The sequence below is a fragment of the Erpetoichthys calabaricus genome, chromosome 1 (assembly GCF_900747795.2).
Source record: "Erpetoichthys calabaricus chromosome 1, fErpCal1.3, whole genome shotgun sequence".
Classification (NCBI taxonomy): domain Eukaryota; kingdom Metazoa; phylum Chordata; class Cladistia; order Polypteriformes; family Polypteridae; genus Erpetoichthys; species Erpetoichthys calabaricus.
The window spans coordinates 253,900,690-253,904,843 of NC_041394.2; the positions used below are offsets into that span (position 1 = coordinate 253,900,690).

The following is a 4,154-nucleotide window of genomic DNA, read 5'->3' on the forward strand; positions in this document are numbered from 1 at the left end:
AAGGAATAAGACAATGAACTGTCTCTTATCACAGAAATATTCAAGCAAGTCAGACACCGTATGCTGGTCCTGCACACCAACACAAACTTGAGGATAAGAATAGACACCTTGAGTGCATTATGGCAATTGTGGCAAAAATTGAAGGGTAACAGCAGGAACTTCCTTCTAGAAGCAGTAGCTAATCCTGAAAAACTGTCCATTAAGTTTGAATGGTGTGTCAGAGAGGCAGCAAAATAGTGGATATACCATCCAAAGTGTTTTGGGACATAGAGTCTCCTCATCACAACAACAGAAGAAATAGCACAGTGGAAGAAGTTTAAAACATCTTGATGCAAAGAAACTGACCAGGTGTGAAAAGGTCATGTAAGGGCCCCCCAGCATGAATACCATCCTACAAATAGCTGTGTCATGTGCTGTGTGGTTTGTAGAGTGATGAGGAGTAGTGATGTGCCATGTGAAAAATTGGTTGCCCAACAGATGTCAGTTATAGACAAAAAGGGACTGTGCCAAAGGGTGTAAAGTACAGGAAGCTGCTGACTTTGCAGGTTCATCAAAGCATAAAGTCCAATAGGTCTTCCAGCAGTGGTGTACATCACAGTAAGCTGCAAATCATCACCAGAGCTGCGATTGAAAGACGGTGCTCACAGAAAGGGACCATCACCATATGACACACATGGTGACAGAAAACAATTGCTGTAAGTGTCCCAGTTTTTCTTGATTCCTTGCAAACCCTCTGCTTGTATAAAAGCAGTTTTAGAACAAAGTGTTACCTGTTGTGTTTCTTCTCAGAGTGAACACAAAATGGCCAATCCAGTCTTTGAAGACCAACATTATCGCATGAACAGGGCTGCAATATCTATCTACGATGTGATTGGCTCGAAGTATATTCTGAAGCATTCTTGCATGTCAACTCACCTGCAAAATCTCTAGATTTAAATCCCATTGAAAATCGTAACGTAAAGTGAAATGCCGGCGACACATCTGGCCGAATTGTGGGATTTGGTGCTGGAAGACTGGATGAAAATTGATGTCACCTACATCCACAAAATGGTGGTCTCCATACCAGACAGAATTGCAGCTGCCCTTCGGTCTCAAGGAGGAGTTGTGTGCTTTCACAGAAGATTTAGCCAGGGGTGACTAATTTTTTTGTTTGGCAAGCTTAAAACCTGTTATAGAAAAAATGTCAATAATGCAGGCTTTTTTTAAAATACTGCAGACTTCCTACAAAGTGGTTTCAGTCTTTGGACTGGCCAACTTACTGTACAAGACAGCTTCGTGGTTTATTCTGTAATTTTGAAATCCTGCCAACACTGCCTTTCATCCTACAACAGTAAGTTGAAAGTCACTCTTATGTTCATTTTTGAACAAATGTTTCCTGGTCAAAACATTATGGTGGAGAGTACAAAAATGTAATGTCTACTATCTATATAAGTAATATCTACTATCTATATACTGTACAGTAGGTTGATAAATATTTTGGATGTCTTTATGTGTAAAATGTGCTTTATACTTGTTTAAATGTTTAAAAGCAAGAAAGATGTGTAACCAGTTGTGCTTTAGCACATTTATGACCTTACTGGATCAGATAACATTTTTTTGATCCATCTGTGGTGGAGATGGGTGCGTTAACCAAAGTGGACCTGGGGCAGTTTACATTCTTTAAGTTTGTATGCGTTTACACAAGCTTGTCCCCAGAGGGAGAAAGCCTAGACTGGAGGACAGGTTTGAATCAAGGGAGTTGCACGCATTGATCCAGAGGCATGTCAAGAATGTTTGAGCAGTATAAGGACAAGGCCCCCCTGCCCCTCAGTCTCTTACCTCTTTTGTATTCCCACAAAGCATCACCAATGTAGGAGAGCTGTAGTCGGCCACTCCATGCTGAGGCTGTGCTTAATCTGGAGAAAAGACTGAACAAAATAAGACCGCATCCTGCCTGGTAGCACATCATCTGGGTCATATTAATATTATTTTATCAACACTCAATTCTATTCCTGATGTTTTGGGCATATTATAATTAAAATAAAGAAAATATGTCATTTTCTGTCTCCTGCCTGTTTTAGTACTCTATCCTGGCCATTGGTAGAGTAGGTAGTGTAACATATGAGTGCTAAACTCTGTGATTTGTGGATTCTGGTAAAACATCTACATAATAAAGTGTCAAAAGGGGCAAAATAGTGTCACTTAGGACTCTAGGACGACAAAACGTATCATTATTAAATTTCTCATTTAATGTACACCTAGCCAGCCCAGTGCTGTGTCTTCACATGTGTGAACTTTTAAAATGTAGTCACTTTTTCAGTGTGGGTTCAGATGAGCATTTGCAGGATTTACTCGCTTATACTGAGTTGGGAAGACAACCAAAATTTGTAACGACATGAGTCACACATTAAACACTGGGTGTAGTTTGGTTAACAGGTAGAAAAAATATGTTGTCATTTATATCTTAAAAAAATGTTTCTTTAGTTAAGCTGCTCAATTTGCTGTTGTATGAGACCTGTATAAAAGTCCTAGGACTTGATGAATTTCCTTAACTAACTTTTTCTATCCCATGTTGTCTCAGCTAATTCCGCTGATTTGGGGACAGAAGTAAGAAGTGCATCAGGTGAGCGAACTCGTTGGTTCAGTTCATTCAAATGAACGTTTTCTTGAAAGTATTCTTGTTTGTCTTGTCACCAGAATGTGGAGAAGAGTTGCATGTTGGTGGGACATGAAGGTAAAGATTTACTTTTGTGTGCTCCGTACACGTGACAGTACTACCACTACTACAATACTAACTTGGAATAAGTAAAAATAAAGATGAACAAACGAGTGGATTTGTTTGTCTTGACTCTTTGAAATAAAGCAAGGTACCACTTGAATGGGGAGAGACAACAAGTTCATGTTAAGTTTACATTAATGCTACTTGCTGCTGCCATTTTTCGGGTGTATAAACATTTTTGTTAGCAATGCTTCATGTTTATTGTTGAGCAGTATAGAATACTTACCCTGTTTATAGAAATAATCACTCATGAAAGTGCATTTTACTTTAATAATAATGGAAAGCCTATCTTGGCCCAGACCTTCACAAGATATTTGTGTACGTGGTCTTCAATATATTGCAGATATAAAAATAAACTTTACTCTTGTCTAAAATTCCAGTGTGTGACATTTGAAAATCCTCTTTTCAAAATGATGGCCGTTAATCACATGGGCATAGTGTGGAGTTAAATCTATTTTAGTAGGAAATCACTATATGCCAAGTTTAAAATGCTTTTCTTATTTTACATTATAATAAAGTACATGCACTCTCAATTTACGCAATAGAAAACTGAATGTGTACTCAATTAAAATAGACTTTGTTGATTTTCCCTAATTATCAATCATTGCATGTTAAGATCCCAGGGAAGTTTTACATCCATCTGGGATTCGATACGTTCTCCACACACTGTTTTACACTTACAGGGCTGCAGTCACTCAGAGCCTGTTATTGGCAGCATCAGGCAGCAGTGAACTGCTGGGCACCATCACACACACCTAAACTTTAGACCTTCTCTCCAATTACCAAGTGAACACAATTCCTAAGTGATATTTATACAATATACACAGAAAGACGAACAAGGAGTCAAGTCCAGGAGTTTATTACCACAGTGAATCAAGGACAGTGCAATTTTATAGCTGTGACATTTCTTTGGCAGGATGTCCCCGACTGGAGTGGCCCACTCACATTTTTCTTTTAAATGCATTTTAGTGTCTGCAGTATTAATAGACACATTTAATCTGTTGCCACATTTGGGGTCATTTTGTTCCAACAACAACAACAACAACAACATTTATTTATATAGCACATTTTCATACAAAAAGTAGCTCAAAGTGCTTTACATAATGAAGAAAAGAAGAATAAAAGACAAATAAGAAATTAAAATAAGACAACATTAGTTAACATAGAAAGGAGTAAGGTCCGATGGCCAGGGTGGACAGAAAAAACAAAAAAAAACTCCAGAAGGCTGGAGAAAAAAATAAAATCTGTAGGGGTTCCAGGCCACGAGACCACCCAGTCCCCTCTGGGCATTCTACCTAACATAAATGAAATAGTCCTCTTTGTATTTAGGGTTCTCAAACATCCAGAGATGTTTGTCATGATTAACTAACAAAAACATTACCTTGAACTCCTGTAC

At 38.3% G+C, this 4,154-nt stretch overlaps 1 long non-coding RNA gene across 2 annotated transcripts; it reads left to right on the forward strand.

Annotated features, from left to right (window-relative positions):
• Positions 1-287: 287 nt before the first annotated feature.
• Positions 288-2,890, forward strand: LOC114661114 (uncharacterized). 2 transcript variants are annotated; one of them, XR_007935666.1, is made up of 3 exons: positions 288-695; positions 790-1,330; positions 2,561-2,890. It is a non-coding gene; the product is annotated as an uncharacterized LOC114661114 (long non-coding RNA). The 2 variants fall into 2 exon arrangements; XR_003717796.2 differs by lacking the exon at positions 2,561-2,890 and having other exon boundaries at positions 790-2,041.
• Positions 2,891-4,154: the final 1,264 nt, after the last annotated feature.